Raw genomic sequence first — 13,967 nt, 5'->3', positions numbered from 1 at the left:
ACCATAATAAGTCATTTGCATTTCCAATTTCCTATTTTGTAAAGTCGCAAAATACAATGTAAACGACTTATGGTGTAATCACAATACATTCTAAATCCTGGATTGCATACAGTATATACTGTGCATTCGGGAAAGTATTCAAGACCCTTTGACTTTTTCCACATTTTGTAACGTTACAGCCTTATTCTAAAATGTATTCAATATTTTTTCCCCCTCATCAATCTACACACAATACCGCATAATGGAAGAAGTTTGGAACCACAAATACTCTTCCTAGAGTTGATCGCCCGGCCAAACTGAGCAATCAGGGGTGAAGGGCCTTGGTCAGGGAGGTGACCAAGAACCCGACGGTCACTCTGACAGAGCTCCAGAGTTCCTCTGTGGAGATGGAAAAATCTTTCAGAAGGAGAACCATCTCTACAGCACTCCACTAATCAGGCCTTTATGGTAGAGTGGCCAGACGGAAGCCACTCCTCAGTAAATGGCACATGACAGCCCGCTTGGAGTTTTATAAAAGACACCTAAAGGACTCTCAGACCATGATAAGCAAGATTCTCTGGTCTGATGAACTCTTTGTCTTGAATGCCAACCGTCACGTCTGGAGGAAACCTGGCATAATCCCTACGGTGAAGCATGGTGGTGGCAGCATCATGCTGTAGGGGTGTTTTTCAGTGGCAGGGACTGGGAGACTAGTCAGGTTCGAGGTAAAGATGAACGGAACAAAGTGCAGAGAGATCCTTGATCAAACCTCTATAGAGCGCTCAGGACCTTAGACTGACACTAAGCAGGCAAGAAAACACAGGAGTGGCTCCACACTCTTCTCAATTTACATCAACAACATCAGTCAGGCAGAAAGAAGCTCTCTCATCCATTTACAGTTGAAGTCGGAAGTTTACATACACCTTAACTCAGTTTTTCACAATTCCTAACATTTAATCCTAATAAATATTCCCTGTTTTAGGTCAGTTAGGATCACCACTTTATTTTAAGAATGTGAAATGTCAGAATAATAGTAGAGAATAATAATTTATTTCAGCTTTTATTTCTTTCATCACATTCCCAGTGGGTCAGAAGTTTACATACACTCGTAGTATTTGGTAGCACTGCCTTTAAATTGTTTAACTTGGGTCAAATATTTCGGGTAGCCTTCCACAAGCTTCCCACAATAAGTTGGGTGAATTTTGGCCAATTCGTCCTGACAAAGCTGGTGTAACTGAGTCAGGTTTGTAGGCCTGCTTGCTCGCACACGTTTTTTCAGTTCTGCCCACAGATTTTCTATAGGATTGAGGTCAGGGCTTTGTGATGGATACTCAAAAACCTTGACTTTGTTGTCCTTAAGACATTTTGCCACAACCTTGGAAGTATGTTTGGGGTCATTGTCCATTTGGAAGACCCATTTGCGAACAGGCTTTAACTTCAGATTTTGCTTCAATATATCCACATCATTTTCCTACCTCCTTCTCAAAAAGTACAATCGTTGTCCCCCATGTGCAGCTGCAAACCGGAGTCTGGCTTTTTAAAGTTTGGAGCACTTCCTTGCTGAGCGGTCTTCCGATATAGGACTCGTTTTCCTGTGGCTATATATACTTTTGCACCTGTTTCCTCCAGCATCTTCACCAGGTCCTTTGCTGTTGTTCTGGGATTGATTTTCACTTTTCGCACCAAAGTACGTTCATCTCTAGGAGACAGAACGTGTTTCCTTCCTGAGCGTTATGACGGCTGCGTGGTCCCATGGTGTTTATTCTTGCGTACTATTGTTTGTACAGATGAGCGTGTTACCTTCTGCCGTTTGGAAATTGCTCTGAAGGATGAACCAGACTTGAGTTCTTACATTTTGGGCTGATTTCTTTTGATTTTCCCATGATGTCAGGCAAAGAGGCACTGAGTTTGAAGGTAGGCCTTGAAATACATCCACAGGTACACCTCCAATTGACTCAAATTATGTCAATTAGCCTATCAGAAGCTTCTAAAGCCATGACATAATTTTCTGGAATTTTCCAAGCTGTTTAAAGGCACAGTCAACTTAGTGTGTTTAAACTTCTGACCCACTTGAATTGTGATAGAGTGAATTATTGTTACGACTTCTATAAAGGGTGCAGTGGAGGAGTGAAACGCAGAGAGCAGCTAATATCGTGCGTGAATCTATTTATTCCATGACATGGACATGCCAACACTAGGGCGTATGAAACCATTCGTCCAAAATACACAAATAATGAGATAACACTTATACACCAACACCAAAATAACAGAGAACAAGCCCGCACAAATTCCCAGCGGGCCTAGTGCCCTTAAATAGCCTACAAACAACACTAACTCAAAACAGGTGTATCCAATTAAACCCAATAAACCGAAACAAACAGAAAGGGAATCGATGGCAGCTAATAGGCCGGCGACGACGACCGCCGAGTGCCGCCCGAACAGGAAGAGGCACCATCTTCGGCGAGATTTGTGACAATTATAAGTGAAATCATCTGTCTGTAAACAATTGCTGGAAAAATTACTTGTGTCATGCACAAAGTAGATGTCCTCACCGACTTTCCAAAACTATAGTTTGTTAATAAGAAATGTGTGGAGTGGTTGATAAACGAGTTTTAATGACTCCAACCTAAGAGTATGAAAACTTCAGACTTCAACTGTTTATGTAGATTATACACTCTTATACACAGCTAGCCCCTCCCCGGATGTTATGTTAAACGTTATACAACAAAGCATTCTTAGTGTCCAACAAGCTTTCTTTGCCTCTAACCTTGTTCTGAACACCTCCAAAACAAAGGTCATGTGGTTTGGTAAAGAAGAATATCCCTCTCCTCTCGCTGTGATTACTACCTCTGAGGGTTTAGAGCTTGAGGTAGTTAATTGAGGTAGTTAAAGTACTTGGGAGTATGGCTAGATGGTACTCTGTCCTTCTCTCAGCTCATATCAAAGCTGCAGGCTAAAATTACATCTAGACTTGGTTTCCTCTATCATAATCACTCCTATTTCACCCAAGCTGCCAAACTTACCCTGATTCAGATGGCCATCCCACCCACGCTAGATTACGGAGACATCATTTATAGATTGGCAGGTATTGGTGCTCTCGAGCGGCTAGATGTTCTTTACCATTCGGCCATCAGATTTGCTACCAATGCTCCTTATAGGACACATCACTGCACTCTATACTCCTCTGTAAACTGGTCATCTCTGTATACCCGTTGCAGACCCACTGGTTGATGCCTATTTATAAAACCCTCTTAGGCCTCACTCCCCCCCTATCTGAGATACCTACTGAAGTCATCATCCTCCACATACAACACCCGTTCTGCCAGTCACATTCTGTTAAAGGTCCCCAAAGCACACACATCCATGGGTCGCTCCTCTTTTCAGTTCACTGTAGCTAGCGACTGGAAGGAACTGCAAAAAAAAACAGTTTTATCTCCATCTCTCCATTCAAAGACTCAATCATGGACACTCTTACTGACGGTCATGGCTGCTTCACATGATGTATTGTTGTTGCTACATTCTTGCCTTTGTGCTGTTGTCTGTGCCCAATAATGTTTGTACCATGTTTTGTGCTGCTACCATGTTGTGCTGCTGCCATGTTGTGTTGCTACCATGTTGTTGTCATGTGGTGTTGCTACCATGCTGTGTTGTCATGTGTTGCTGCCATGCTATGTTGTTGTCTTAGGTCTCTCTTTCTGTAGTGTTGTGGTGTCTCTCTTGTTGTGATGTGTGTTTTGTCCTATATTTTATTTTTAATCCCAGCCCCAGTCCTCGCAGGAGGCCTTTTTGCCTTTTGGTAGGTCGTCATTGTAAATTAGAATTTGTTCTTAACTGGCCTGTCTAGTTAAATAAACGTTAAATTAAATTAATACCATAGTCCTTGAGTGGCCCAACCAGAGCCCAGACTTGAACCCGATCGACCATCTCTGGAGAGACCTGAAAATAGCTGTGCAGCAATGCTCCCATTTCACCTGACAGAGCATGAGATGATTTGCAGAAAAGAATGGGAGAAACTCCCCAAATACAGTTGTGCCAAGCTTGTAGCGTCACACCCAAGAAGTCTCAAGGCTGTAATCGCTGCCAAAGGTGCTTCAACAAAGTACTGAGTTAAGGGTCTGAATGCTTATGTAAATGTGATAATTCAGTTTTTTTAATACATTTGCAAACATTTCTACAAACCTGTTTTTGCTTTGTCATTATTGGGTATTGTGTGTAGATTAATGAGGGATTTAAAAATATATATATATTTTAGAAGATGGATGTAATGTAAAAAATGTGGAAAAAGTCAAGCGGTCTAAATACTTTCAGAAGGCACTGCAGTGAGAGTAAGTTCATAAACATTGGTTCGCAGACCACCTTCATTTATCAGTACAATATAGCATAAAAATAACTTGTGAATATTCATCAATATTTCCCTTTTTTTCATAACGTAGTTTTCATAAAAGCTGTTCTAACACACCTCTTCTCACAGTCTCCATCTTTCCAATGAGAGTTTTAAGAAGTGATTTAATAGAGGTGTAAGAATGGACTGGCTCATTATCTGTCCATTAGCTGGGCCTGTGAGCTCCACTGGCTTCGTATTGCTTTCTATTGGGTTAGTGCTGAGGTACACACACAGCCAATATGGCTAATTTAGTCACCTCTACTCCCAGACAATGGAGGAAGAAAACCACTAGCCTCCTAAGGCTAGCTTTACCGATGTTTGCACCTGTTCTCTTCAGAAGAGAGAAAGCAACATATTGCATATACAGTGCATATCTTGGAACGGTATACACTAAAGAACAGTCATTTCTTAGTATTTCCTTCACATTTTATCAACCATTTGTTTTATACCCTCTAAAAAATATCAAGTGCAGTAGCTTTGCAAATCTGAAGCTAGATGCTAGCTGCTTTTGCCTTTGTTTTGTCTTTACAAGTGAGGCTGTACATAGACCCAGATATATCCCCAAGCCATAGGGGATGGCTTGTACCCTAAATCAAGCCCTATGGATTTTGACACACTTCTATCAGCCCTAATTGAATCATAAATAGATGTATATTATCCATTAATAAATAAAGACACATTTCTTATGAATGAAATGGAAAACGCTGTATGGTAAGACATCAATCATTTACCATAAACCGCCGTATTAGAACGTTGCTGATACAGTGCGCTAAAATTAGAAGTTAAATCGAGAGCGGAGCGCATTAGTGTACATTTTTATGTAAGCAATTATGAAACCCTTCAATGTTAATTTATGTGTGATCTGTGAACAGAGGAAGGGAAATCAAGGGGGAGGTAGAGAGAAAGGGATAGAAAGTGGAGGCAGAGAGAAAGGGAAATAAGGGGGGGGCAGAGAGAAAGGGATAGAAAGGGGAGGCAGAGAGAAAGGGAAATAAAGGGGGAGGCAGAGAGAAAGGGAATAAAGGGGGAGGCTGAGAGAAAGGGATAGAAAGGGGAGGCAGAGAGAAAGGGATAGAAAGGGGGAGGCAGAGAGAAAGGAAAATAAAGGGGGAGGCAGAGAGAAAGGGAAATAAAGGGGGAGGCAGAGAGAAAGGGATAGAAAGGGGGAGGCAGAGAGAAAGGGATAGAAAGGGGGAGGCAGAGAGAAAGGGAAATAAAGGGGGAGGCAGAGAGAAAGGGAAATAAAGGGGGAGGCAGAGAGAAAGGGAAATAAAGGGGGAGGCAGAGAGAAAGGGAAATAAAGGGGGAGGCAGAGAGAAAGGGATAGAAAGGGGAGGCAGAGAGAAAGGGATAGAAAGGGGGGGGCAGAGAGAAAGGGATAGAAAGGGGAGGCAGAGAAAAAGGGATAAAAAGGGGAGGCCGAGAGAAAGGGATAGAAAGGGGAGGCAGAGAGAAAGGGATAGAAAGGGGGGGCCAGAGAGAAAGGGATAGAAAGGGGGAGGCAGAGAGAAAGGGAAATAAAGGGGGAGGCAGAGAGAAAGGGAAATAAAGGGAAGGCAGAGAGAAATGGAAATAAAGGGGGAGGCAGAGAGAAAGGGATAGAAAGGGGAGGCAGAGAGAAAGGGATAGAAAGGGGGGCAGAGAGAAAGGGATAGAAAGGGGAGGCAGAGAGAAAGGGATAAAAAGGGGGAGGCAGAGAGAAAGGGATAGAAAGGGGGAGGCAGAGAGAAAGGGATAGAAAGGGGGAGGCAGAGAGAAAGGGATAGAAAGGGGGAGGCAGAGAGAAAAAGGGATAGAAAGGGGGAGGCAGAGAGAAAGGGATAGAAAGGGAGGCAGAGAGAAAGGGAAATAAAGGGGGAGGCAGAGAGAAAGGAATAGAAAGGGAGGCAGAGAGAAAGGGAAATAAAGGGGGAGGCAGGGAGAAAGGGATAGAAAGGGGAGGCAGAGAGAAAGGGAAATAAAGGGGGAGGCAGAGAGAAAGGGATAGAAAGGGGGAGGCAGAGAGAAAGGGAAATAAAGGGGAGGCAGAGAGAAAGGGAAACAAAGGGGGGGCAGAGAGAAAGGGATAGAAAGGGGAGGCAGAGAGAAAGGGAAATAAAGGGGAGGCAGAGAGAAAGGGAAATAAAGGGGGAGGCAGAGAGAAAGGGATAGAAAGGGGAGGCAGAGAGAAAGGGAAATAAGGGGGGGGCAGAGAGAAAGGGATAGAAAGGGGAGGCAGAGAGAAAGGGAAATAAAGGGGGGGAGAAAGGGATAGAAAGGGAGGCAGAGAGAAAGGGAAATAAAGGGGAGGCAGAGAGAAAGGGAAATAAAGGGGAGGCAGAGAGAAAGGGAAATAAAGGGGAGGCAGAGAAAAGGGAAATAAAGGGGGAGGCAGAGAGAAAGGAAATAAAGGGGGAGGCAGAGAGAAAGGGAAATAAAGGGGAGGCAGAGAGAAAGGGAAATAAAGGGGGAGGCAGAGAGAAAGGGATAGAAAGGGGAGGCAGAGAGAAAGGGAAATAAGGGGGGGAGAGAAAGGGATAGAAAGGGGAGGCAGAGAGAAAGGGAAATAAAGGGGGGGAGAAAGGGATAGAAAGGGGAGGCAGAGAGAAAGGGAAATAAAGGGGGAGGCAGAGAGAAAGGGAAATAAAGGGGAGGCAGAGAGAAAGGAAATAAAGGGGGAGGCAGAGAGAAAGGGAAATAAAGGGGGAGGCAGAGAGAAAGGGAAATAAAGGGGGAGGCAGAGAGAAAGGAAATAAAGGGGGAGGCAGAGAGAAAGGGAAATAAAGGGGGAGGCAGAGAGAAAGGGAAATAAAGGGGGAGGCAGAGAGAAAGGGATAGAAAGGGGAGGCAGAGAAAAGGGAAATAAAGGGGAGGCAGAGAAAAGGGAAATAAAGGGGGAGGCAGAGAGAAAGGGATAGAAAGGGGGAGGCAGAGAGAAAGGGATAGAAAGGGGAGGCAGAGAGAAAGGGAAATAAAGGGGGAGGCAGAGAGAAAGGGATAGAAAGGGGGGGCAGAGAGAAAGGGATAGAAAGGGGAGGCAGAGAGAAAGGGAAATAAAGGGGGAGGCAGAGAGAAAGGGAAATAAAGGGGGAGGCAGAGAGAAAGGGAAATAAAGGGGGAGGCAGAGAGAAAGGGAAATAAAGGGGGAGGCAGAGAGAAAAGGATAGAAAGGGGAGGCAGAGAGAAAGGGATAGAAAGGGGGGGGGCAGAGAGAAAGGGATAGAAAGGGAGGCAGAGAGAAAGGGATAAAAAGGGGGAGGCAGAGAGAAAGGGATAGAAAGGGGGAGGCAGAGAGAAAGGGATAGAAAGGGGGAGGCAGAGAGAAAGGGATAGAAAGGGGGGAGGCAGAGAGAAAGGGAAATAAAGGGGGAGGCAGGGAGAAAGGGATAGAAAGGGGAGGCAGAGAGAAAGGGAAATAAAGGGGGAGGCAGAGAGAAAGGGATAGAAAGGGGGAGGCAGAGAGAAAGGGATAGAAAGGGAGGCAGAGAGAAAGGGAAATAAAGGGGAGGCAGAGAGAAAGGGAAATAAAGGGAGGCAGAGAGAAAGGGATAGAAAGGGAGGCAGAGAGAAAGGGAAATAAAGGGGGGCAGAGAGAAAGGGATAGAAAGGGAGGCAGAGAGAAAGGGAAATAGGGAGAGAAAGGGATAGAAAGGGGAGGCAGAGAGAAAGGGAAATAAAGGGTTGCGGCAGAGAGAAAGGGAAATAAAGGGGAGGCAGAGAGAAAGGGAAATAAAGGGAGGCAGAGAGAAAGGGAAATAAAGGGGAGGCTGAGAAAAGTGATAGAAAGGGGAGGCAGAGAAAAGGGAAATAAAGGGGGGCAGAGAGAAAGGGATAGAAAGGAGAGGCAGAGAGAAAGGGAAATAAAGGGGGAGGCAGAGAGAAAGGGAAATAAAGGGGGAGGCAGAGAGAAAGGGAAATAAAGGGGGAGGCAGAGAGAAAGGGATAGCAAGGGGGAGGCAGAGAGAAAGGGAAATAAAGGGAGGCAGAGAAAAGGGGGAGGCAGAGAGAAAGGGAAATAAAGGGAGGCAGAGAAAAGGGATAGAAAGGGGGAGGCATGGAGAAAAGGAAATAAAGGGGGAGGCAGAGAAAGGGAAATAAAGGGGAGGCAGAGAGAAAGGGATAGAAAGGGGAGGCAGAGAGAAAGGGAAATAAAGGGGGGGCAGAGAGAAAGGGATAGAAAGGGGAGGCAGAGAGAAAGGGAAATAAAGGGGGAGGCAGAGAGAAAGGGGGAGGCAGAGACAAAGGGATAGAAAGGGGAGGCAGAGACAAAGGGAAAAAGGGGGAGGCAGAGAGAAAGGGATAGAAAGGGGAGGCAGAGAGAAAGGAAATAAAGGGGGAGGCAGAGAGAAAGGGATAGAAAGGGGCAGGAGAGAAAAAGGGAAATAAAGGGGGAGGCAGAGAGAAAGGGATAGAAAGGGGGAGGCAGAGAGAAAGGGAAAAAGGGGGAGGCAGAGAGAAAGGGATAGAAAGGGGGAGGCAGAGAGAAAGGGATAGAAAGGGGGGCAGAGAGGGAAAAAGGGCAGAATAAGGGAAAGGGGGAGGCAGAGAGAAGAGGGAAATAAAGGGGGAGGCAGAGAAAGGGAAATAAAGGCAGAGAGAAAGGGAATAAAGGGGAAAGGGGGAGGCAGAGAGAAAGGGAAATAAAGGGGAAGAGGGAAATAAAGGGGGAGGCAGAGAGAAAGGGATAAAGGGGGAGGCAGAGAGAAAGGGAAATAAAGGGGAGGCAGAGAAAGGGAAATAGAAGGGGGAGGCAAGAGAGAAAATAAAGGGAAGAGAAAAGGGATAGAAAGGGAGGCAGAGAGAAAGGGAAATAAAGGGGGGGCAGAGAAAAGGGATAGAAAGGGGAGGCAGAGAGAAAGGAAATAAAGGGGGGGGCAGAGAGAAAGGCAGAGAGAAAGGGAAATAAAGGGGGGCAGAGAGAAAGGGAAAGGGGGGAGGCAGAGAGAAAGGGAAATAAAGGGGGAGGCAGAGAGAAAGGGAAATAAAGGGGGCAGAGCAGAGAATAAAGGGAGGCAGATAAAGGGGGGAGGCAGAGAGAAAGGGATAAAAGGGGGAGGCAGAGAGAAAGGGAAAGGGAAATAAAGGGGGGAGGCAGAGAGAAAGGGAAATAAAGGGGAGGCAGAGAAAAGGGATAGAAAGGGAGGCAGGAGAGAAGGGAAATAAAGGGGAGGCAGAAAAAGGGAAATAAAGGGGAGGCAGAGAGAAAGGAAATAAAGGGAAATAAAGGGAGGCAGAGAGAAAGGGATAGAAAGGGGGAGGCAGAGAGAAAGGGAAATAAAGGGGGGCAGGCAGAGAAAAGGGATAGAAAGGGGGAGGCAGAGAGAAAGGGAAATAAAGGGAGGCAGAGAGAAAGGGAAATAAAGGGAGGCAGAGAAAAGGGAAATAAAGGGGGAGGCAGAGAGAAAGGGAAAGGGGGGAGGCAGAGAAAAGGGAAATAAAGGGGGAGGCAGAGAGAAAGGGAAATAAAGGGGGAGGCAGAGAGGGAAATAAGGCAGAGAGAAAGAAAAAAGGGGGAGGCAGAGAGAAAGGGAAATAAAGGGGGAGGCAGAGAGAAAGGGAAATAAAGGGGGAGGCAGAGAGAAAGGAAATAAAGGGGAAATAAAGGGCAGAGAGAAAGGGAAGATAAAGGGAGGCAGAGAGAAAGGGAAATAAAGGGGGGGGAGGCAGAGAGAAAGGGAAATAAAGGGGGAGGCAGAGAGGGGGAAGAGGGAAATAAAGGGGGAGGCAGAGAGAAAGGGAAATAAGGGGAGGGGAAAGGCAGAGAAAGGGATAGAAAGGGCAAATAAAGGGAGGCAGAGAGAAAGGGAATAAAGGGGAGGCAGAGAGAAAGGGAAGAAAGGGGGCAGAGAGAAAGGGAAATAGAAAGGAAAGGGATAGGGAGGCAGAGAAAGGGGGAGGCAGAGCAGAGAGAAAGGAAATAAAGGGGGGCAGAGCAGAGAGAGGGAAAGGGGAGGCAGAGAGAAAGGAAATAAAGGGGGAGGCAGAGAGAAAGGGATAGAAAGGGAGGCAGAGAGAAAGGGAAATAAAGGGGAAGAGGGGAGGCAGAGAGAAAGGAAATAAAGGGGGAGGCAGAGAGAAAGGGAAAAAGGGAGGCAGAGAGAAAGGGAAATAAAGGGAGGCAGAGAGGAAATAAAGGGGGAGGCAAGGGGGAAATAAAGGGGAGGCAGAGAGAAAGGGATAGAAAGGGGAGGCAGAGAGAAAGGAAATAAAGGGGGGCAGGAAAGGGAAAAAAGGGAGGCAGAGAGAAAGGAAATAAAGGGAGGCAGAGAGAAAGGAAATAAAGGGAAATAAAGGGGGAGGCAGAGAGAAAGGGAAAGAAAGGGGAGGCAGAGAGAAAGGGAAATAAAGGGGGAGGCAGAGAGAAAGGGAAATAAAGGGGGAGGCAAAGAGAGGGGGCAGAGAAGGGAAATAGAAAGGGAAATAAAGGGGAGGCAGAGAGAAAGGGAATAAAGGGGAGGCAGAGAGAAAGGAAATAAAGGGGGCAGAGAGAAAGGGAAATAAAGGGGAGGCAGAGAGAAAGGGAAATAAAGGGCAGAGAGAAAGGGATAGAAAGGGAGGCAGAGAGGAAAGAGGAAATAAAGGGGGAGGCAGAAAAGGAAATAAAGAGGGAGGCAGAAGAGGGCAAGGGGGAGGCAGAGAGAAAGGGAAATAAAGGGGGAGGCAGAGAGAAAGGGATAGAAAGGGAGGCAGAGAGAAAGGGAAATAAAGGGAGGCAGAGAGAAAGGGAAATAAGGGGGAGGCAGGGGGCAGAGGGAAATAAAGGGAAAGAAAAAGGGGAGGCAGAGTGAAAGGGGGGGGAGGCAGAGAGAAAGGGAAGATAAAGGGAGGCAGAGAGAAAGGAAATAAAGGGGGAGGCAGAGAAAAAAGGGATAGAAAGGGGGGAGGCAGAGAAAAGGGAAAGGGAAGAGAAAGGGGGAGGCAGAGAGAGAAAGGGGAAATAAAAGGGGGAGGCAGAGAGAAAGGGAAAAAAGGGGGAGGCAGAGAGAAAGGAAATAAAGGGGGAGGCAGAGAGAAAGGGAAATAAAGGGGGAGGCAGAGAGAAAGGGAAATAAGGGGGAGGCAGAGAGAAAGGGAGGCAGAGAAAGGGGGGGGGAGGCAGAGAGAAAGGGAAATAAAGGGGGAGGCAGAGAGAAAGGGATAGAAAAAGGGAAAGGGGGAGGCAGAGAGAAAGGGAAATAAAGGGGGCAGAGAGAAAGGCAGAGAGAAAGGGAAATAAAGGGGGAGGCAGAGAGAAAGGGAAATAAAGGGGGAGGCAGAGAGAAAGGGATAAAAGGGAGGCAGAAAAGGGAAATAAAGGGGGGCAGAGAGAAAGGAAATAAAAGGGGAGGCAGAGAGAAAGGGAAATAAAGGGGGCAGGCAGAGAGAAAAAGGAAGAGAAAAGGGGGGGAGGCAGAGAGAAAGGGAAAAGGGGAGGCAGAGAGAAAGGGAAATAAAGGGGAGGCAGAGAGAGAGAAAAGGAAATAAAGGGGGAGGCAGAGAGAAAGGGAATAAAGGGGGAGGCAGAGAGAAAAAGGAAATAAAGGGGGAGGCAGAGAGAAAGGGATAGAAAGGGGGAGGCAGAGAGAAAGGGAAATAAAGGGGGAGGCAGAGAGAAAGGGATAGGGGAAGAGGGGATAGGGGAGGCAGAGAGAAAGGGAAATAAAGGGGAGGCAGAGGCAGAGAGAAAGGGAAATAAAGGGGGAGGCAGAGAGAAAGGGAAATAAAGGGGGAGAGAGAAAGGGAAAAAGGGGGAGGCAGAGAGAAAGGAAATAAAGGGGGAGGCAGAGAGAAAGGGAAAGAAAGGGGGGGAGGCAGAGAGAAAGGGAAATAAAGGGGGCAGGCAGAGAGAAAGGGATAGAAAGGGGAGGCAGAGAGAAAGGGAAATAAAGGGGAGGCAGAGAGAAAGGAAATAAAGGGGCAGAGAGAAAGGGAGGCAGAGAGAAAGGGAAGAAAGGGAGGCAGAGAGAAAGGAAATAAAGGGGGGGCAGAGAGGGGAAATAAAGGGAGGCAGAGAAAAGGGATAGAAAGGGAGGCAGAGAAAAGGGAAAGAGAGAAAGGGGGAGGCAGAGAGAAAGGGAAATAAAGGGGGAGGCAGAGAGAAAGGGAGGGGGAGGCAGAGAAAGGGAAATAAAGGGGGAGGCAGAGAGAGAAGGGAAATAAAGGGGAGGCAGAGAGAAAGGGAAAGGAAAGGGGGAGGCAGAGAGAAAGGGAAGAAAGGAGAATAAAGGGGAAAGGCAGAGAGAAAGGGATAGAAAGGGGGGCAGAGAGAAAGGGATAGAAAGGGGAGGCAGAGAGAAAGGGAAATAAAGGGGGAGGGAGAAAGGGAGGGGGAGGCAGAGAGAAAGGGAAATAAAGGGGGAGGCAGAGAGAAAGGGATAGAAAGGGGGAGGCAGAGAGAAAGGGATATAAAGGGGGAGGCAGAGAGAAAGGGAAATAAAGGGGGAGGCAGAGAGAAAGGGATAGAAAGGGGAGGCAGAGAGAAAGGGAAATAAAGGGGGAGGCAGAGAGAAAGGGATAGAAAGGGGGAGGCAGAGAGAAAGGGAAATAAAGGGGAGGCAGGCAGAGAGAAAGGAAATAAAGGGGAGGCAGAGAGGGAAAGGCAGAGAGAAAGGGAAATAAAGGGGGAGGCAGAGAGAAAGGGAAAGGGAAAGGGGAGGCAGAGAGAAAGGGAAATAAAGGGGAGGCAGAGAGGGGAGGCAGAGAGAAAGGGAAATAAAGGGGGAGGCAGAGAGAAAGGGAAATAAAGGGGGGAGGCAGAGAGAAAGGGAAATAAAGGGGGAGGCAGAGAGAAAGGAAATAAAAAGGGGAGGCAGAGAGAAAGGGATAGAAAGGGGGAGGCAGAGAGAAAGGAAATAAAGGGGGAGGCAGAGAGAAAGGGAAATAAAGGGGGAGGCAGAGAAAAGGGATAGAAAGCAGAGAGAAAGGGAAATAAAGGGGGAGGCAGAGAGAAAGGGATAAAAGGCAGAGAGAAAGGAAATAAAGCAGAGAGAAAGGGAAATAAAGGGGGCAGAGAGAAAGGGAAATAAAGGGAGGCAGAGAAAGGGAAATAAAAGGGGGAGGCAGAGAAAAGGGATAGAAAGGGGAGGCAGAGAGAAAGGGATAGAAAGGGGAGGCAGAGAGAAAGGGAAATAAAGGGGGAGGCAGAGAGAAAGGGATAGAAAGGGGGGCAGGAGAAAGGGATAGAAAGGGAGGCAGAGAGAAAGGGAAAAAGGGGAGGCAGAGAGAAAGGAAATAAAGGGGGAGGAAAGGGGAGGCAGAGAGGGGATAGAAAGGGGAGGCAGAGAGAAAGGGAAATAAAGGGGGAAATAAAGGGGGAGGCAGAGAGAAAGGGAAAAAGGGGGAGGCAGAGAGAAAGGGATAGGGGGGAAATAAAGGGGGAGGCAGAGAGAAAGGGAGGCAGAGAAAAGGGAAGAGAGAAAGGAAATAAAGGGGAGGCAGAAGAAAGGAAATAAAGGGGGAGGCAGAGAGAAAGGGAAATAAAGGGGGAGGCAGAGAGAAAGGGGGGAGGCAGAGAGAAAGGGAAAGGCAGAGAAAAGGATAGAAAGGGAGGCAGAGAAAAGGGAATAAAGGGGAGGCAGAGAGAAAGGGAAATAAAGGGGAGGCAGAGAGAAAGGGAAATAAAGGGGGAGGCAGAGAGAAAGGGAGG

This window comes from Oncorhynchus gorbuscha, linkage group LG08 (assembly GCF_021184085.1).
Source record: "Oncorhynchus gorbuscha isolate QuinsamMale2020 ecotype Even-year linkage group LG08, OgorEven_v1.0, whole genome shotgun sequence".
NCBI classification, from domain to species: Eukaryota; Metazoa; Chordata; class Actinopteri; order Salmoniformes; family Salmonidae; genus Oncorhynchus; species Oncorhynchus gorbuscha.
Note: the sequence above shows the minus strand (reverse complement) of the source record.